The sequence below is a fragment of the Chiroxiphia lanceolata genome, chromosome 10 (genome assembly GCF_009829145.1).
Source record: "Chiroxiphia lanceolata isolate bChiLan1 chromosome 10, bChiLan1.pri, whole genome shotgun sequence".
Lineage (NCBI taxonomy): Eukaryota > Metazoa > Chordata > Aves > Passeriformes > Pipridae > Chiroxiphia > Chiroxiphia lanceolata.
Genome location: NC_045646.1, coordinates 10,676,436 through 10,698,245, shown reverse-complemented (window position 1 = coordinate 10,698,245; position 21,810 = coordinate 10,676,436). Strand labels below are relative to the sequence as shown.

The 21,810-nt window shown below is 46.4% G+C and overlaps 1 long non-coding RNA gene across 2 annotated transcripts in view; it reads left to right on the top strand.

The window, feature by feature from the left end:
* Positions 1-21,810, top strand: part of LOC116791560 — an 86,283-nt gene that overhangs the window by 19,325 nt on the left and 45,148 nt on the right. For both annotated transcript variants that reach the window (XR_004358782.1, XR_004358781.1), the window contains exons 3-4: positions 19,923-20,152; positions 20,240-20,394. This is a non-coding gene — a long non-coding RNA (uncharacterized LOC116791560). The remainder of the gene's footprint in view (positions 1-19,922; positions 20,153-20,239; positions 20,395-21,810) is intronic.

Below are 21,810 nucleotides of genomic sequence, written 5' to 3'. Positions count from 1 at the left end.
CCTTCATTCAAAGTTCATTTTGCATGGCTTGTATAGCAGAGGGTATAGAGCCTTTCTCTCTGTGACCAGCACTCAGACTTCCAAACTGGGGACCTTTCTATCACTCTGTGCCGCAGCAGCTGAAGAGGAGGGCTCATTTGTGAATAGATACTTGTCATACAGGGCTATTGGTCCCACATCTCCATCCTCTGCTATAAAACCCCCTGTGGTGGTGGAAGGTTTCCAGGAACCAGGTGTAGAAAGGGGAGGAGGTACCTAATTCACAGTGGGCCCTGGAGGTATTTAGAAGATGTGTAGATGTGGCACTTAGGGACATGGTTTAGTGGTTGGCTTGGCTGTTTCAGGTTGATGATTGGACTTGATGATCTTGGAGATTTCTTCCAGTCTAAATGATCATACCATTCTATGATTCCGTGCATAGAAGAAATACACTACATTTGATCCTAGAGAGGATGATCATGAGTTCTTTAACCAGGAGGCTGAAGTGAGTCACCATTTCACTAGGAGAGTCAGGGAGTCATGCCTGGGCAACCTATAGCTTGGCAGTGGGGATGTGTTCCCACATGGTGGCACATCCTATCAGTGAGAGGGTGAGTAAGAGGGAACATGCAAACATTGTCCCTAAAAGGGGAGCAGCTTGCTTGGTGCAAGCTGTGCTCAGAAAACATCTTCTAGAAAGTGTCCTACTGGAAGTTAAAGCATTTCTCCACTTAGTTTTGAGATGTTGGATGTGTAGGCTATGCTGCTCAACACTACCAAGAGCTAGTTGCTGTGTTTGGTGTAAGGGCAGAAGCAGAAATATGGATGCCTCAAGAGCTAAAAGTTGTCAGAATATTTCAGGCTGAGACACGGCTAAGTTTAAATGGCACCTGAGGAGGCCACTTCTTGATTCATATTTTGGACTTGGTTGCTTCTGTTTCAGCCCTGTTTACCTGCATACCTGCATGGGAGGGGTAAATATGAGTATGAACCCAATTAAAAACACAAGACATTCAGATGCTGCCAAGAGGGGAGCCCTATCAAATATCTGTGAGCAAGAGGATGCAAATGGCGATTTCCCCGGGGAAATATCTGCTTTTTGCAATGTTTATAAAATAAAAATACATGAAACCAGAAAAAGTCCTGAAGAGTCCACCACTCACTAGTGCTGGAGGGGAAGGGCAGGAAAGCCCTTTGATGAAAACTTTTGTGAGAGTGACAGGCTTTCCCTGCCTGGCTGCTGTCCCAGCCAAGCTGGCTGCTTGTGCAGGTGGCCACAGGATGCTGTCCTGCCCCGCCAGTCCCCTCTGCCAGCCACGGACTCTAGGGAAAAACCTCCCTGGCCTCTGCCTACAAATTGTAGATTTTTATTGGAATGTAAATATTGCATATGCCAATAGAGATGCCATTATTTTTTATAATTACTGTTAATGCCACCTGAAATTAAAAAATGAGACAAATAATAAAACCTGTTCTGCAGGCAAGATGACAGGAAAAGGCTTTTGTAATCAAACAGGAGGAACCCATCCCTTTTCCTCTTCTAGTAGCCTCTGCTTTGTTGCCTACAAAAGTTTGATTGTCTCAATTCAGCATTTTCTTCTTTCTTATCCTTCCCCATAGACTCAGTGTATTTAGTCCCTTCTCTCTGCTCATCCCAAGTCCTTACAATTACACTGATTGTTTAATGTCCTCTTGATCCCTAAAGCCTTTCACTAACCACTTAGCTGGTTTCTTGCTTTTCAGAGTTCGGAGTTCTTCAAAGCAAGAGCTCCCCTTTCTGAAGTGTCTGCGCTGCTCCCAGCACACAGCACCCCTAACCCTGACACCAGTCTGGTTGTCTCTGCCATCACACAGAGGGGTTTTAGTATCCACCACAATGGGCTGGCTAATGAACTTGTTGCTACAGCTGGGCTGGTCTCCTGAGACATCTCTATGTGGAGGGAGTTCTCTTCAAGGGAGAGAGGATACACAATTCTGGATTGAATACAGGGCTCTAAAAAGGAAGGTGACTCATTGAGCCTAATCATTAGGGTGTGTGATGATATTATCTAATGAGGAAACGCTTGATGATGCTTTTAGAGACTGCAGAGAGCAGCGAACTGGCTGTAGAGGAAATCAGAATGTGAGCGCTTTCGACATAAACAGTATTCAAGAAATGGGATCTGAAATGTCTTTGGGGAGAAGAGCAGAGCGATTTCAACACCCTCAAGCTTGCGTCAGGGTGTGTTGCTGCTTCTGTTTAATCTTAGTTGTTCACATAATTCTCTCCTGAAATAACCAGCTCTCTAGAATTCAGGACAAAGGAGCCTTGCCTGAAGAACAGATGTCATTTCATTTGTTTTCTGAAGTTTGTGTTTGTTGTCATTGTGTTTCTTCCTAAGTTGAACTGCGAATGATGTTTTAATTAAAGGAAACTCTCAGGTTGGTGTAGGTCCCAAATCTAGGTTTAGTTAAGCAAGGGTTTTTACAGAATCTCTAAGATAAAGAGAAACATTTCAGCTGTTGCTGTTTGGTTTTGCTGTGGGGTTTTTTCTTTGTTTGTTTTTTAAGAAATCTCCTTGAAATTGTTTGCTTGACTTCCTCTAAAGAATGTTCAGCTTTTTGCTACCTCATGAGAACCAGAGAGTGAAACCCTGTAGAAACACCAAGTGGTAGTCCCCATTCTCCTTTTTCTAAGTTGAGAAAGATGAATGAAGTGACTGCCCGGCCTGCATTTCTCACTCCTGGCACTACTTGTCTGAGGCAGCTGTGGTATAACTGGGCATTTTTCAGTAAGAGACCACAGTAGTGAGTATTGTCATGCCCCAGAAAAGTCAGAAGACTCTAAACACCTCAGGAATACCTGCCAGAGAAAAGACAGTTTGAATGTTTGAATGTATTCAATTGAGAATTTGGCCCTGATATTTTATTTATGTCCTCAGTATCTGATAAAATAATGTACTCGTCAAGCAAGAAATATTGCAGATGGAATAAAAATATCACAAATTAAAATTTATCTTTTCCCTTAAAACAGCAAGAAAGGTCTACCCTTCCTAAAGCTACAACATCATCAAATTAGGCTTTCTTTGTACACAAATTTTCAGTCTTATTTAAAATCCCTTACAGCTAGAGTGGTTTAAGCTTGTTCTTCATGTATTCAAATTAAACTAAACTGACAGAGCACATACAGCCTCTTGCAGCCCTTTGCCTAAATGATGTTAAACTGGTGTAATAGCCTTGGATACTTTTCTCAAGCATGGACTGCAACCATTACAGTTCTGGGTGCACATGAAATTTCAACTCTGTTTTAAGTAAGAGAAAATGAAAGGAAAATAGAGCCACAATCAAATGAAAGTTAAAGTCTTGTGTGAGCACTGTGGCAGCTGTATCTCTGATGCAAATGTCTGCAGAAATATCAGGAAACCCTGGTGCAGGTGTTTGGGAATCCAGACATAGTTACACCAACCATTTTTAATTTTAATTTTTTTTTTCTTTCTTCTGCTCTAGCTAAATACATCTCTGGGCTTAAAAGCACTGTGTGGGCTAAGGCCAGGCTGGTCTCATGGCTGCAGCTGTGTGTATGTGCGTGTATGTGTGTGCATTCCTTCTCGCTCTCGTAAATGTGCAGCAAAAGTGTGAAAAAGAGCAGCTGGCACATCTGAGAAAGAAAATTTCAGTGGAAACATGGCATATTTTTTTAGATCTTGGTTACTGTGACATAAATCATGAGAGCCCCTATCTTCTTAGGAAAGTAAAATAGAATCTGTCCTCCCAGTCCCCCATGACCCTAAGGCCAGTGACATACTGGAGTGTTCAGAAGGCATGGGCTGGAATGTTTCTCTTCTAACTGATTATATTCTGCCTATCCCTCAAACATGTTTTATTGCTAATAATCATACAAAGACAGGAAGTGATGAGAACAGCATTTCTGAAGTAGAGGTGGCTATCAAGTGTTGCATGTCTGGGCCTTCTTTCCACAGTGTCTTTGCAGAACCATTTGACATGGCCATCAGGAAGGAAGGACGTGCTTCAGAGGTGGTAGCTGAAAAGTTACCACAGCTGAAGAGCCAGTTTGAACTCTCTTTATAAAATATTCTTCTCTTGAGTGCAGCTGTGCTTGTAACACAGATTGGCTGAGTCAGGAGAGCACATAAAGAAAAGCAGGAGCTCAGCTCTTCAGCTGCTAACACATCCCACACAGAAGGGGACTAGCTCCATGCAGGTGCTGCACAATCTTCCAGTGACTCCCTGCAGTGCACCCTTGTTGGGAAGGAGAGACAAACTTTTGCAACACTCACCAGAGCAAAATCACCAAGCAGGTCATCTTAGGGCAGTGTTAGAAACCCATGGGATGCTCACTCTATCAGTAAGACTTTAGACTCAAATGTTTTGCCTTGCTTTGTAGCATGATAAAGTTGGGCTGACTCAAGGGACTTGAACATAGCCACTCTTCGTCAGTTCTGCAAGAAAGACAGCATCCAACACCTGAGAACATCCCTTTTTCCTTTCTCCTCCAGATCTTTATCACAATGAAGTCATGGTATACTCCTGATCAGGTATTGACAGACCACCTAGAGGAGGGTGGAAGGAGCAGGGAGGGGTGGAGCCCTTTCCCACTCCTCTGTCCCGGAGCTGGTGTTTCAGGCAAGCATGGTTTGGTGGTACATGCCCAAGCCCAAGAGATGGCCTGCAGAGATGTACCCCTGTTACAGCAGCCACAGTCTTGCCGGTGCCTTGTAAGAACCAGTTGCTTTGGGCCATGCTCTCCAATGCAAACCCACTGCTGTGCACAGCACTCACCAGGGCACTGCCATCCCCTCAGGGTCAGCTAAGCCAGGGTACTTTGTGATCTTGCTAGGTGATTCTACTGGTAGAAGCAACATCCAAGAGACCAACAATAGGTTGGTCTCTCACCCAGTTAGGTGAGGACAGCAGATGACTATAAAAAAACTATAAGAGGAATAGGAATGATAAATTTAATAATAATAAAATTAATAGCTTGTTAGCATTCCCTTCTTCTGTGAATGTGATTCAATGTTGTTGTAGAGAAAATAGCACTTAACAAACCTGATTTAGTTCTTTGAGAGATTAGAAAGTTGCCTGATAAAAGTAACTACGCAGATATGCTATACTTAGATTTTCTACAAGGGGATTGAGCTAAAACCATGACATCCTGCTTAAAAAATAGCACAGAATAGTATGAACCAGAGGATATGTGAGACAGATTGAGAGCTGGATAACTGACAGATCTCAAAATGTTGTTGTCAGTGAGGACTCATCATCGAACAACAAATTCCAAGCAGGTTTGGGACTCAGTCCTGCTTTACCCTGTGCTTTTTTCATCAGCAATCAGGAAGACAATGTAAAATGGGTGCTAACAAAGGGCATGGATCCCCTTCTTTGCTGGCAAGGTGGTTGAAGAGGCAGCCATGCCAGGGGATGGTGACCCCTGCGTAAGCAGGACTCACTTGCAATGCATTCCTGCAGCCCACACTTCAAGGTATCTGGAGGGAGGAGGAGGGGAGTTCGTTCCTTACCAGCACTACTGGCTGCATGTAGCAGAGCTCCTGAACGAGGGCTGGAGGTCATTATGGATGAGTGGTTCAGCGCAGACACCTCTCCTGGCAAGCGGGGGCAAGGGCTGCCTGGGATTAAGCACACAGGGAAAGTAGTAAGTAGGATCAGGGAGGTTAATTTGCCTCCACATAAAGCACTGAGACTAAAGTGGATATGATAACACAACCAGGCCTGGGGCTCACATTTTAATATTCAAAAGGTGGTTAAAGTGAGGGCAGGAAAGAGCCACAGAAATGAATTAAGGAGTAGAGAAAATGCCTTAGAGCGAGATACTGAAATTGTTCGATCTGTTTCATGCACCCAAAGGGGGAAGGAGAGGAAAATTGAAGGGTGAGTTAAGATCAGCATATAAGTAATTTCATCGTAGGAAAACAGTGAGTGGGACAGGGCTTTTTAATATAGTAGAGAATAGCATAAACACAAACCACCACTGGCTAGAAGCTGAAACTAGACAAATTCAAATTAGCTGCAAGGTGCACGTGTTTAGCAAAGAGGTGATTAACCACTGGAACAAATGACCAAAGGGAGGGGCAGCTTCTCCTTCTCTTGGTATCTTCAGATCATGACTAAACACCTTTCTGGAAGACATGCTTTGGGAGAGCACAAGTCATGGAGCACTGGTAAGGAGTAGGTAGGCAAAAACAATCGTTATGCACTCTATGGGTCAGATTACACAAGGTAATGATTCCCCCCCACCTACACTGTCTAAGTCTCTTGTACCAATCCACTCTCATATAAAATGCCTTGTTGATCTGGATGTCACCATAGTTAGCATCCCTGTTGCTTGGTGAACTTACATAGGAAGCCTGTGCCAGAGCTTGATGTAGAATAACCCCTAATTCCCACCTGAATGTTTTGACTTCAGACATTATTTTCCCTGCAAGAACCACAAAATTGTATCTAGGTCATGCAAACTTTCCCCTAGAAACAGCCTCTGGGTATAACAGTGTGGCAGATACAGCATCAGATCATGCATTAGTATATCTGCTTGTAGAGGTTATGCCTCTGAGGCATCAGCTTGAACTGGGAAAGGAAGGTTCACTCCTCTCCCAACATGGACAGCAGGAGATTGATGGCCTGACCCTAAGATTTGTGATCTTTCCTCCATCCTTCATCATTTAGGCAGTTCATTCTGTAGAGCATTGTACAAGGTGGTCAAGAACATAAAGAGAAGAAAACCTGCTATATTTTCATGCCCATAGCAGGGCTGGGGGAGTTACTGGGGAGAAGGGGCTTTACGTTAAAGTTCCCCTTGAGTTACTCACACGTGCATGCAGTCTGCATTACTGCTGAATCACTTTTTTTAAAAAAGCAGCACATTATATGTGTGAAAATATAGCACTACCATGGTCTATAACAGGTCAAGGCCTCACCAGCACATGCAAAGAAGGGGGAAGCTGTTCATGTGTGACGGCTCACTGGGCCTTCACATCATGTAGCTATCAAGAATGTTTTACCTCCTGTATCCTGTTCAGTTAAATGAAACCCAGAGTGAGTATCAAAATTAAAAATAGCTATATAGTTTATATAACTATATATATATAATTTTTTTTAATAGAAATTCAACTTGTCTCTTCCTTTCAAATTCCTTGGGCTAATGCTCCTCAGCAAGTGACCCAAGCTCTGACATGACAGTCTCTGCCTTCCATCTCTGCTACCCATAGGAGAAAACCCCCCAAACCCAGCAGGCAGGGGTCCTCCAATTTTGGATCCTATTCCCTCAACCCAGATGTGTTGGTTGGGCCAATGACCACAGGGCTCTCTTGAGCTCCTCGCTGGCTGGTAAGCAGTGCGTGGGCCAGCACATGCTCATGTCTGTGCATTGCCTCTGTCCCTGAGGACCCTTCAGTTTAGGACTCAGGTGCCTGTGTCTGCATTCATGATGAGTAAACCATAAATTAGCAGCCAGCTCTGCTGAGTCCTGAGTCACTATACTAGTCACAGGACCCACTTCAGGAGAGAGGCTGGTGTATTCAAATACTTCTGTGTCCTAAAAGAGATATATTCTAGTGCTTGTCACCCATGAAATCCAGTATATGGGACACCTGCCACAGTCACAGTCTGCGCAGTTTAGGGCAGCTGGTTTAGCTGGAAGTCAATGAGATCAATGTTTCACAGCCATTATGGTTCTTCCAAACATCCCAATCGACACAACTGCAGCGCACAAGTTGCAGGTGTGAACCGTATATCTTCACTGTGGACTTTGCTGAAGAGTCATTAACATACAATGCCAGTCCTTATGGAGCATATTGCCATGGAATAGATCCCATTCAGTAGGGTTAGTGTGGAACAGTTTGGGGTCTGACACAACTCAGAAGCCTTTGAGTTCTGCCTGGTGGTTGGTGGGGAAGACATCAAGAGGATGACCTGGGATGGAGGTGGAGAAACAGAAATGCTGCTGGTGCATTTCCATAGGACATTCTGCTCACTGCTCAGACACCCCGTGCCCAGGACCAGGGTGCCTGGCAAGGCAGGATGTTCTGCTCCACAGGGTAATTTTCCTTCAGTGCGGCCAGGCAGGATCTGGGCCCTTCGTCCCACCTGTGCTTGTGCCAAGGGCCAGAGCACAGCACAGCACTAATCCAAGGCTGGTTTCTGGGACAGATTGTTCAGCCAGCCCCTAGTGCTTAATGCATGATCTCACCCAATGGCCTAGTTTTTCTAGTGATAGTGCTTTTCAGGAGCTTTGCAGAGCCTTTCATATAATCTACGGGGTATCAAGATGTGAATCCACCCCTCTGTGGTAAAATCAAGGGCCACAAAAATATCTTAGGCATGAGTAAGTGGCAGTGGCTAATCTGACCTGCCTGGCAGCGCCAACAGAATAAAACCAGCAGTTCAGCACTTGAGCTCATTAGTCAAAATCTGACTTGCTAAGGTTGGGTAAACATCATCTTCACTCGCAATCATTGTTGTGGGAAGGCACATGGCAAAAGTACCCAGCCCACTGGCCTGGGGATGAGAGGGGAGAGGCAAGATGGGGCCATGCCTGGAATCTCGCAGGCTACTGCCCCGACAGAGGGAAGATGGGCATGTGGCATTTTCTGCTGGCATGCAAACAGCTGAGCCTATCTGATATCTGGCACACAAGTGTTTGGCCAGCTATTTACCAGCTCACAAACAGATAAAGATGCAGAGCAGGGTGCTCACAGCTTTCCCACAAAAGGGAAGAGTGAGAAAGAGAGAGACACAGGAAAAAAAAAGAAAAAAACAACCCTAAAAAAGAGAACAGGAGTGAGAGTTGTCAGTGCCCGCAAGCACTCGCAGGAATAATAGCAATAATCACTGTCATCCGTAAGAGGCTCTTGCGCCAGGTTCTGCCTCTCCCCCTCCCTCTCTCCCCTTGCCTTGCTGTCTGAGTCACTGGATCTGAGTCACACTCCTGTTCTATTCCTGTACCCTTCCCTTCAGCTGGGGATGTAGATTTGTTTTGGCTGGAACGATCTGGGCACAGGAGGGACCATCTGCTGCTAGTTCTTGCTTGCTTTGCTCTTGTTTCTTTCCCAGAGAAGGGAAGTGAGTGCTGCCATTGCAATAATTCAGAGGGAGCATGCTGGGAACATACACCCCTTACTGTACAGCCAAGGACTGCCATTTGTCATCTGAAGGCTTGTTATCTGTGCCTGACCCTGAGCGGTCGTCTCCACGTGCTTAAGCAAGCAACTCTGACAAAATCACTTCCCTGCATATCAGCTCTTCGCAAGGAAGGTGTTTTTTCTTTGGTCAAACCCCAAACTGTTTTTAAGGGCAGTGCAGTGCAGTGGTGGGACCCAGGGTGGTTAGTACAACCTGCACATCACTGTGAGGAAGGAGAGGCTCTCAAAACAACCTGAAAACATGCAGGGACATGCTGTTTGTATGTGCAGTGAATGCTGTGACGGAAGGAGTGCTCCCTTTTGGTTTTCCCATCAAGAGCAGCAGCCACAGTCAGTGTGTGCACCTTGTGTTTTGCTGCAATACTAGTAATTGGCAGTGGTGAGGAAATGCAAATGACTTAATGCCTAATCCACCACAACCAGTCTCTTGGCTGATTCCTGCATCCACATCCTGAGTAGGAAAGTCAGTAGAGCAAAGGTATGTGAGAGAAGAATTCACCAAAGAGCTGAACTAATGATGGTTTGGAAGATGGGGCTGAGTGAGCAAGAGCAAAGGTCTGGGAGAGAGTGAAGTCACCCTACAGTCATACCAGGCTTTTCAGGAGTGACCAGACCTTTAAGAGGCTCTGTGTCTGAGGCATCTCTCTGGAGGGATCTTTGAAAGATGCAGCAGTTGGAGACCCGGTGCTCAGCACTCTCCAAAGGAGGGGCTGCTCCTGTGAGCTCTGCCCAAGCATCCCAGAAATGGAGGCCTCATGATGAAGAGTTGCCTTTGGAAAGCTTAAGCCCAAGGCCATGCAGCAAATCCAAGTATTTGACAGACCTGTTTATGAGAGAGACAACAGGAATTGCTTGGTGCCTGAAAGAGAACATAGCAGTCCATTCAACAAGAAAGCCTGAATCCTGCTCCCTCTGGAAAACCAAGAAAACATCAAATCAACATCATAATTTTCACTTACTTTTCATGGGGCTTGTGAACTTAACCTAAGCTCACAAAGCCCCGAAGCACTTTGTAGTGAGTGGTTCTGCAAGTCCTGAAGACACATCTCCAGTGACACCTTTCTCAGTCTCGTTCCTCACTGTCCCTCCTGAAAAATTAGACTGGATTTCCCAGAATCTGAGAGTTTTAAAATGCTTTAAGTGGTCCATTCCAGAGTGGGGAGTACTCAAATGCCTGCAGATCAGGGAGCCCTCAGCAGCAGACTGACTGATGATAGACACCATGCTAATGTCATATCCCCCGAGGATAAGGGTTGTCAGGCAAATTGATTCTCTAAAGAGTGATCTTAGCTATAATTTCAGCACTGTGACAGCTCTCTTTGGGGTAAGGATGCTCCAAAAGCAGTTTGGTTTTTGGGACGTTTCTCAGAGGGGCTGAATGTCAGCACGTGGAAAACCACTGGCCCATGTGTCACATCGGCATCTAAGGCACTTGTAACATTAATGTCTTTAATGCAGAGGGAAATCAAATTACCAAAAGGATCTGACTGAAAAGGTCTGGGCCAAATTCTCTGCGGGTGGAGAATGGCCGCGTCATTCTTAATGGGGTTGTGACAATGTGATTTACCCTCCTCACAAGTGATGGCTAGACACTCACATCACACTTCCGCCCAAGCTAACTCTAATTTACTCTGGGTCTGAGTCATCTGCCCAGCCAGAGACAAGATGCTTCATCTCCGAGTAGCTGAGATGGACACCTGGTTGCTAAGGCTTGCTTTGCAGGTGTGCCCCAGCAAGGACCCATGGCTCTGAAGGCTGCCAGCACAAGCTGCCAAAGGAAGGTCCTTGCCTCTAAAACCTTGCAGTGCATGCAAATGCCAATGCAGGTGCTTCCTGACTTCTTTAGGGGCTGGACACCAGTTACAGCAAAGAGCGGGGCAGCCTGGCAGGAGAAGTTTGTGGGAGAGACAGGTTAATTATCTAGATCTTTCTGTGGTGCTGGTTTATTATTTTTAATTATTTTATTTAATTCTAGATCATGCGAAGCCATCTGGTCTCCAGAGAAGCTCCTGTCCCACCTCACCACTGCCTGCTGCTCCCATCCCTGCTTCCAGCATGACCTTGTCCCAGCAGAGAAACCCTGATCCCACAGCACTTCTGGGACTGACTGTGCCAAGTTGCCCCTCTGTATTAGCCAGTTTCTCCCTGCTGGGATTTAACTCAGATAAATTTTTTTGTTTTCCATAGCCTTTTCTGAGGGAATTCTCTAAAAGGGATGATGCAGTGCACAATTCTTGACTTCTTGCTTTGCCCAAATCCATTTGACATGCCCGCCCATTGCATCTGTACTCAATTCAAGAGTGAGCTGTTCTGGTTGGGTTCCTCCTCTTTGCAGAGGAGATGTTTTCTCTGTGCTCTCCACTGTGAATTATCTAGCAGGAAGGTCAGCCAATTCCTCCCAAAGATACAAGAGAAACCAAAGACCAGTCTGTGGTCTTTGGTAACATTGCTTTCCCTCTAATACTCCTTTCTTCCTTTTTGCATCCTCTCTCTTCTGTCCACCACATTTTACCCTTTCCAAACCTCCAAAACATGAGGCTGATAATAATCAGCCCAAGGCAAAGCACGAGCAGAGGCAGCTGATCTTCTCCAGTCTGCATTTTTGATCTAGAATGAGTTTTGATTCTAAGGGTGACATCCTCCCCATGTCTCCTTTACTAGGCGTGCTTCAGGACACTCTGGAATTGCAGTACATGCCAGTCACAGAGATTTACAGCTCAGCAAGTTTAACCTTAGATTCTTTGAATAACGTGCACACGTCTTACTAAAACTGGTGCATTCAGTGAAGGCTTGACATATTATCTAATGCAGCTGTATTTAAAAAAACCCTGTCCCTTCAACCATAATAGCCCAGGCATACATTGTAACTCTAACCACATGTCATAGCCCAGTGCTGTCCCTTAACTGTAAACCTCCCATCTGCAGATCTGCCCCGTCTTCAGGGTTGGGTTTGTTTCTGACTAAGAGCTTGAACAACAAATGTAGGATAGGAGGATAATGCATGGATTGCAGACCTAGAGAGGCACAGGCACTTAGCACCAACCTGTCCACCCTGGATTTGCTTCAGAATTTGCCAGATAAGACATGTGTCGACTAGAAAATATTTATTGCTACTGCTGGCCCTAACTGACTAAGTGTAAAAAAGCCTGCTTTCCTCATTGAGCTCTGGTAGCCTCACTGGAGAGGGCTCATCCTGGCAAAGGGCCGGGACTTTACCTGCTATAGACAGTCGTGACATTTTGGTCTCCCAAGTGGTGGAAGAAAGTCACATTCATTGTTGCTGTACCTTCCAAAACCCAGCCCTGCCTTGGCAAGGCTGAACTCACCAGAGAGTACAGAGTCATGAGATGTTTGCAAAATGTATGTGATTCATCCAGTTTGCACAAGCATTTGCACATCAAGAGTGATAACATGTAAGATCAGCCTGATCCCTAAGAGCTAACATGGAGATCCGTGCCCCACACAAAACTTTTACAACCAAGGCTAAGGCTTTTCCCCAGAGCGGCACACCACACTGCTTCTGGACACAGGCATGTACCTAATCTGTGCACCTTGCCAAAACATGGTGAGTCAAATGAGTTTAAGACTCTGTGAAGCCCAGGGAGAGGTTCAAACTTGAGGACATGGGAGACAGCCCAAAGGCAGCTCTGACTCCTGCCATTTCCAAACTCCTCATCCAAAGCAGAGTTTATCCTGATGCTTTGCCATCTGAGGCACATTAAGAGGAGAAATTCGATACCGGTATTGCCCTGGACTTGCACAGGATGCTCAGGATTTTATGCTACAGCACTTGTAATTTCATCCATCCAAAGACCAGCCCACAAAGTAACTGGATTCTATTAAAATAAGATTAAACAATAATAATAAGTTTTTAGAAGAGCCGGGATGAAGATGAACACATTTGGAAATCTTAGACAGTGTGAATTGTATCCACAGCCCTGGAACAGCAGGAATCAGGAGGAACTCCTCCAATGAGACACAGTGATAACAACCTGATGCAATTCAGCTCTAAGGTAGGACTGATGTTTGGGGACTGGCGAAACCAGACCCTTTGTTTCTAAGCGATGACAGCTCTGAAGTTTTAATGTTTGTAGAGAGATGTTTTTGCCAAATATGATACACAGTGATTAAAATAATGAGCTGGAACAAGCTGAAGCTATAATTGCTCCTTTTCCTCCCCTCCCCTGAGTTGGTCTGAGTGCTTCGTTAACTACCTTGATGAACCAATCAAGAGTTGGCTAAATCAGGGAAGGAGCAAACAAACCCTGGGAGACATCCCTACAAGAAAAAGCATAATCTGGACACTGAGCTTTGAAGGCAAGCTGTATAATGAGAGCTGACTATATCTCAAAATCCATGTTAGCTTGAATGAACTTATGTAATAAACATTTATCACAGAACATATGTCACTGAGCACCTGCCAGACTTCAGGAGTAGAGCCAACGCAGCTTGAATCGTATATGTATTAAAAAAAACCCAAAAAACAACTTGGCGGCAGGAGGCTGGCAGACGCTTTTACTAGAAAAATCAGAAGTGATTTTGAGAAGAGCAGAAATTTCCTGAAACCTCTCTCACTCCGTGTGGGAATATCACACTTGGAAAAAGCAAGAGGCTGATTAAGCTGTGTGGAGTGGAGAGAGCAGGATGAGCTTCCCTGCTCGGCCCCTCTGAAGCTTGTCCCTGCATCCCCACTGCTCCCCCGCATGTGCTGCTACCCGTGGGTGGGATGAGCTATGGGGAGCCACACGTGGAGTGTGGTAGTGGGGGCTCGTGCCTGGCTCTGCTCAAGCAAAGAGGCAGCACTGGACAGTGCAGGGTGGCTGCTGGAAAAACAGCAAGCACAGGGCTGTGCAGGACTGGAAAGTGAATGTATGGCTGTGTGGAGGGCACCAGCAAGAGAGGAGTAAAGCTTCCCAAGTTGGGGGGGATGTTAGCACATCAAAAAATCAAGCAGAACGAGGTGGTTGAGGGATGAACGGAGACTGTGAGTGGGAAGGGGGTTCAGAGCAGCAGTGTTCAATAGAAATCGCAGGACCAGGAAGACAAGACAGGATAGTGCATGGGCTTGGGCAGGGTACCGTGAATCTCTAGTCTGGGATTTTCTTTCCAGGCCAGTGCTCCCAGGGGAGCAGACACAACACAGCAGTGTGCTGGGGACAGGAGGTGTTTCTATCTGACACAATAAAGAGGACTGGGGAAAACAGGAAAAGCCTATGCCAGGCATGAATTGCTAAACTTTGGACATGAGCAGGGTGTGAGAAGCTAAAGAGAGATGTGAAACAAAAGTGACAGAGGTAGGTGAGAGGAGAAGAAGGGGACTGCCTTGCTTTGGCACTGATGGGCATGTCTGCACCACCCTGTGCTTTGTCCAGACCTACGCTGCGCACACTTTTTCAGGCACCCACAGTGGGGCATCCGTGACAGCTCAGTCCCTGCTGGAGGTGACAGACCTTGTTTCCCCACAGCACTATTAACTCAGGCCATGCAGGGGATGAGTGGGACTGTCCTGCTCGCAGGCTGTGTGTCAGCAGTGCTGAGGCAGGCGTGGGTATCTCTGCAGGGCAGTGCCTGTGCACTGAAGCCAGTCCCTGAATTTCCTGTCTGTTTTATTACACTTGCAAACTGATGGTCAAACCCAGCCCTGGGGAGAGGGCTCTCTGGGAAAGAGAGCATCATTTGCCTCTGCAGCAGATATTCTCATATTTTTGGGTTTTTTTTAAAAGATTGTTGTGGGCTTTTCCTGGCATATGGCTTCAAGCCTCATGAACTCTGAAGAGCTACCTCAGGTTGAGGCTGCCCCAGGTAATGAGTATAGGAGAAGTCTCCAGAAAGCTGTTTCTCTTTAAAGACCAATTTGGGATTGAAGAGGAGGGAAGAAAGAGATAGCTGGTTGGACTGTCCAAACTACACCTGAGTAAATCCAAACCCCCCTTCCCTCTTGCTGTCTAACTTCAGCACTTCTCTGACTGCCATTATCACTGCGTCTGAGCACCGTGGGTTGTTTCAGTGCTTTTACCATGGCTTTTCCCTGCTGCAGGTATCCTTGCTTTCCCCTGCAGTTATAAATGAGAAACAAAGCCTTGGGAAAGATAAACAGCTGGTTCCCAATTGACCCTTTGGACTGCTGACCCTAACTGAAGTGACTGGGGACTTGCCACCTATTAACTAACCATCTGCCCTGTGTTTGGGCTAGAACCAAGGGCTCATGGGCAGCCCAGCAAGTGCCATAGAGGATTCTGCCTGACACCATTCATTTTGGTAGTCCTACAGTGAGTTAGACCAGTGTGGAATCAGACCCACTAAGTGTAAGACTGGAAGGAAGTAAGAGGAAGGAGGAAGAAGAAAGATGGGGCACTGTGCTAGTAGGATTGTGAAGAAGAGTAAGCAAGGGCAGTGCTGATGCTGTCCTTCTACAGGGAGCTGCTGGCTATTCAGAGGAGCCTAAGGCTGAACAGCCTGACTCAGATACTCAAGGCACGCATGCCACTCGTTCACCTCCCCAAACAGTTGATCCCAGCTGCTCCACGGGAAGACAAGAACCTAGCTGGAGAGAAAACCCTCACTAACCACCTGATGATACAATACTAACGATAAATGATTCACTGTTTATTGCAACTCTCTCTGCTGCACTGAATCCACAGGCTTTCAGTAGCGCTCATCCAAGTTGCCTGTGCCACAGGTGTACAGTACTTACCCGAGTCACAGCTTGCTGGCTGGTCTTCAGCTGGCCATGAGTTTGTGTCCCGAACTCACACCACTTGAGTTTTTCACTTGGCTTTTTACCCCTTCTCTGTGGAAATGTGCATGCTGATCCTGTCAGCATATCAGACTCTGTCCTGTATCTCACCACAGGAATTGCTTCAATAAAACTCTGCTAAAGCATCACTGTGATGATTCATGGTTGTGCATTTCTTCCACAAGTGTTGAATGTAGGCTAAGATTACAACAGATCTGGCATCGATACCTGCTTAGATTCAGGGTCTTTGGTATTTAAAAAATTAGGTTTTTTAAAAAACATCTTGTTGAAGATTTGTGGAGGAAAATCATACTTTGAACAACAACAAAAAATAGATGGTGCAGAAAGGAAGGTTTTGATGAAAAAAAGTTTAGAGTCACCCTTCTCTTTCTCTCTCCTTCTCAGCTGCCAAATACCGCTGTTCCCCTTAGCTCTCTCCCCCTTAACCCCCTCCCCATTTTTGGATGAAGAATGTCTGTTTTGAGTAACCAAACTAAACAAAAGTTAAGTTTCCCAGGTGGGAGCTGGGTTTCCTCAGCAGGGAGCTGACATGGTCGCCCAATGGCCCCTTTCGCCAGCACCGGGCCTGTTTTACCATTTCTGGAATCGAGTGATTAAAGGGCAAACCCTTCCTTTCTGTGGTGCTGCACCATTTGGAAGATGTTTTACTCATCTGCCTAACCATAACCTACATTGTGAGAATTAATGAGTCAACACTTCTTTCTCCACATGACAGCGACTGGCTGGCGGTGGCTGGGAACAGGTGAGACACCCAGCTAGGCAGGAGGGTGATGGCACCCACACAGACACCCCTGGGGCTGACTCTGCACTCTCACCACCATGAGGAGTCTCCACTGGGGGTGGCCAACGTGGGATGGACACAGCTCATCCACTAGCTGTGACAAAACCACCCAACCCATCAGCCTGTCAGGGAAAGAAAGAGGCATGAAAGCGAGAGGAAGTGGAAAAGATCAAGGCGAGAGTGTAAGACAACAAGCTCACCACCGGAAAACAATAAAAATAAAAATGCTCAGAAATAGCATAACTGACATGCAAAGGAGATCAAAACAGGCCCTCAAAATATCTCTTGGTGGGGGAGGGGGGCAGGATGGGGTGTCTGTGATGGACACCATGGTGCAGCCAGAGGATGTGCTGTGGGTGGCAGATGAGCATTGGCCATCCTGTGGCCACCCCCACATCCTGCCTGACTCCCCAGATTCTGACCTACAGGTCTCTGGAGGCTTTGGTCTCCTGGGAGATGAACATCAGAGCACACGAGGCACTGCTGACATCTCTGAGCCAAGGGTGGTGTAAGGGCTTTGTCAGTGAGCAGGTGCTATTCCAGTTTAGTCCAGCTCCATTTGCCCAGCCATTCCCCTGGTGCAAAGAAAAGAATTTGGGTTCAGTTCCACTTGCCCCAGCCTATATTCAGAGCATGTCCAGTTTACACTAACAAAGGGACTGGAAAGAAGGGAAAGGAGAACCCAGTTCTTCAGGGTTTGTTTTACTGGAAAAGACAATTGCTTTCAATTTGCCTTCATGAGAGTGCTAAAATCTTAAGATACTGAGGTATTATTGGGCATGCTTTGACCTTTAAGAAAAGATAAGGCTCCTGAAGGCAGCATTGTTTTGCAGTAAGTGGCTCCTCTGAGGGCACACTAAAAACTTGTTGTGCTGTGTCCTAGACATGTGTTTCAGACTGTTGTGAGCACGGCACCAGGGAGCAGGACCATGCTCTGCTTTTGCCTGGCTGTGTGACCAGTAGCATTCAACCAGCTCTGCTGCCTATCTCTGGGGAGGTTCAGCGTCCTGAAGCTCCAAGCACAGCCTAGACATCACAGATGTCCCTCCACAGATCCAGAATAACATGTCTCACTTCTGGTGCAATAAAAAAAAAACCCACAGAGAAATCACTCAAAGCATGGTTAGATCTCCGAGGAGTCTTTTGGGCTAATCTGCCCAAACTTGCAAGACCTAGTTGCAGGCTTGCGGCTGTTCTGGCAGTTTTCCAGCTCCCTGTGAATCAGGGAACACTGTTACTGCCACTCAAGGACAGAAAACTGTTTAAAACATAATACCATATTCCCATCTGGTGCACTGAAATGCATGGATGACCATGGACGTGTTATCATTCATTCCCTCTATAACAGGGCATGTGATATAGATTTTTCTCCAAGGAGAAGCAGGGTGAATGAACACAGTCAGGGAATGCCATTGTGTTTCTTGAAAGAGTAAGAGGTATGGCTAAGTACTAAAATTTAATTATTATAGCAGCTTAATGATGCTAGGGATTTTTAATATTATTATTTCTGTGTATTATCTGAGCCAGGGCCATGGCAACAGGAAGACTAGAAGGCCACTTGCCTGGGCTGGGCCAAATGAAGGTTTATATACTGGTTACAAAAGTCACTGGTAAAATACTAAGTAACATGGGTCATTACTGGGCTGGGGTCCACTTTGACTGGCAGCAGGGACCTCCATCCTATGCATCCAGACATTCTTGATCAGAGCTGGGGGGAGTTCTAATCCTAATGCAAAGCTGACTCATCTCCTTGAAATAGCTAGCCAAAAATGGCCAGTTGACTGCCCTGGTCCTGCAAAGACACTGACTGCATCAAGACTTTGATACAAAGAAATATCAGTTTCTGCGCTTCAGTTTTGCTGCCCTGAGTGATGAAATGAGGGAGCTGAACACTGAATACTCTTCCTCTCTGAATACCAACTCATGCTGAAGTAAAGTAGAAGTAACATGCTCCTCAGTGTGAGAGGACAGCATTTTTTTTTTAATTCATGGTTTCAAAAAGCAAGAGAGAATTATGCCCACTTGCTGAAGGAAGTTTATTAAAGGTTTAATTAAGTGCCTCAATCTAGATTTAGATGTTCTCACTGCTAGTGTTGGAGCTTTGAGCTGTTAGTCATTAATACTCATCTCAGGTAACTTCCACCACCCTCAGCCCCTCACCTGACGCATGCACACACTTGAGAAAGATTGCTGATATCCTCTCTGAAAACTAATGAAATCACAGTGTGATATTTTGATTTCAAGGGCATCAAAGTAATGCAAAATAATGATGGGATCGGGAGGCTCTGATACCATAACACTGCTCTTCTTGTCTCTAGATCTGAAAGCACCTTGCGAAGGAGATCCGAATCATCCCTCCTCTGTTCAAGTCAAAGGAGCTGAGGCACAGCACATCACAGAGATGCAACCTGCAGGCCTGGGATAGAGCCCAGGTGAGCCAGCCCCAGGCTAATTTAACAGTCATTGACCACACTTCTCCTTAGAACAGCAATGGGATCTGCCATGGGCAGGAGATCTCTGTGTATGTGTCTGTGTTTGTGTGTTTGTCTATGGGTACACAGATTTTACAAAGAGAAGGATCCCAGACACAATAACAAACAAAGAGGAAATAAATTCAGTGGTCATCTGGGAAAGCAGGTCCTACTTTAGCTACTTGGAGTTTAAAGGGCAGCAGTGGATACAGGAAAATTCTTTCTAAGGGCTGGAACAGCAACCAGATTTTTTTTCCTGAGATTATTTCACAGTATTTGTAGTTCTTGTTTGCTGTGCAGGAGATTAGGTAGCCAGAAAGGCCTGATCCCCATTTTGTACTTTCTGGCAGAGGAGAGTTCTCCTGACCTGCAGACAGCGAGAGCTCACCGTCAGGACTGCTGCAGTAATTCAGAAATTACTGACCTTCAGCAGAAATGGGAAATGATTCTGTATATTTCAATAGAGGATTGTGGAAAATTGAAGGATCATTAGAAAATCTTCTCCATATGGGGCTGGCAGTTTATGGCTAAAGAACAGAAGGCACAGGTCTCTTCAGGTTATTAGTAAAAGCAGTAAATATTTCCTCTGCTTACTAGTCTGAGTATGTCAAATTTTAGTTATGGGAAGAATGCCATGCCCTGATGAGGGTTATTACAGAGATCACTTATACATGCAGAGATCCTGCTGCATCTGGGAAAGATTTGCCTGTTCCCCAGAGATGCTCTGGTTTGCTGTGAACCTGAAAAAGTCCTTTTTCCCCTTCTTCCCTTTTCCCTCCAAGGCTGGCTACGCTGAGCTGCTGGAGTAACCACACTGCTCCTGGGATCCTACCCCAAAGGGGATTGCTCCAGCCAACCCTGGAAGTCGGGATGCCTCGGACATGCCATGAAGAAGCAGAGCTTGAGGGAGATGCACAGCATGTAGTGCCACGCTGCGGTCGCAGTTGCTGAGTGTCCGTGGGCTAGAAGCCTCTTGGGGTATCACAACAACCCTCTCAAGATGACTGTGCTGGTAAGAAGTGTGATATCAAGAGCTGTGAGGCTTTGTCCCTGGAAGCTGTGGGCTCCAGGTTTGCTTCAACTTCTCCTCCTCCCTCAGGAGCGCTATGACTGAATCAAGATGAACAGACTCAGCCTCTCAGCCAGTTTGGAAACTGAGGCACAAAGAAAAGTGACTCACTCCATAGCTAACTACCAGAAACTGTTCTAAGGGATAGAAGCCTTGCAAGAAAATGCAATTTTTCATTGAGCAAGGTAAGCAGTTTTCTTCAAGCACCCAAGCTGGGGGCAACCCCAGTAGCTTGCAAAAGTCCTCCTGAACCCACAACCCCACCCTGAGCCTCTCCCAGCCATACAGCTGTGCAAGCACCCTGAGTAAGGGAAGAGTGGGATGGTTTGGAGACTGCTCACAGCCTGCAGAGCAGGCAAAGCCATGCCCACCTTTGGCCGTGGACATTCAAGATGTGGCTTGCCCACTGCAGTACTGCCATGAGCAAATGAGCAATAACTTCATGGGAACAGCCCCCATGGAGCAGAGACGTTCATGTCCTCATGGTCATTGCACCTTATCACAGGTTTCAAGGTCACTTGAAATCCACCACTGAGATCAGAGGTGTTTCAGTATCCTGGGTTTTATCTACCAGTCTTTGTCTCTTCTCAGTTTTGGTGCCAGCCCAAATCTCCACTGGTGCCAAAACTGACAGTAGTGGAATGCTCCACTACTGCTGATGGCCTGGGGAGCCCAGGCTTTGGGCTGTTCCCCTGACAGTTCTGCTGCTAGATCAATATCTGCGCTTGAACAAGAGCAGAGCGCTCAGAGACACCTCCAAATGCAAATGGGACCCTTGCCAGTAATGGGGAATCCATCACAGCCCTCCAAAGCTGTACCAGTGGTTAATTAAGCCTCCTGAGAGAAACACATCTTACGCCTAATCTGCATTTGTCTGGCTTGAGGTTGCAGCTGCTGGATCACGTTTTATCTCTCATAGTTGGGCAGGCCTGGTGTCATTCAACTTCCATACCACATCACTTCCCAGCAGAACTTCCCTGGATGAGGGTTACCCTGGACGTCTCTTTTCCCTGCCCAGAAATGTTCCCTGGGTGGAAGATGAGGGCTTCAGACTTTCATTTGACATTTTGGATGCCAGGCAGCCCATTCAGAGATGAGTGGGCATGGGTAAGGGAGCTCACACATATTTCTACAGGGTTAGACTGACTGTGCATGTCCTGAGGATGCTCTGCACATGCACAGTTTGTTCCCCACACCTCAGATATGTCAGAGTCCCCCTCCAGCTTCTGCAGAGGTCAGGACAGAGCTGAGAGTCTGTTTTTCACTTGTTTTACTTCTCTTCTTCAGGAGTTTGTTTTTCTCTCTTCTTTCTTTGCACCCTCCTAGACCACCTTCTCCTTTGAAGAATGGAAGTGGTACCCACCCCAGCAGTACCTGGCCGAGGGACTGCAGCTGCTTGGCTCACCCTCATTGCCTGGTCCAGCTCCCGCTCTCCTGCATCCCCCTTTCAACACCCTGCTCCCTCCACGGGCAGCCCCTGCCTCCTACTCTCCCTCTCTCTGCCTGATTTCTCCCCTTGAAACATGGCCCTTCACCTTCCCAGCAAGTCTGTGTCCTTGGGGGACGCGAGCTGTTCGTCAGTGTGTGTGCCCTGATGGATT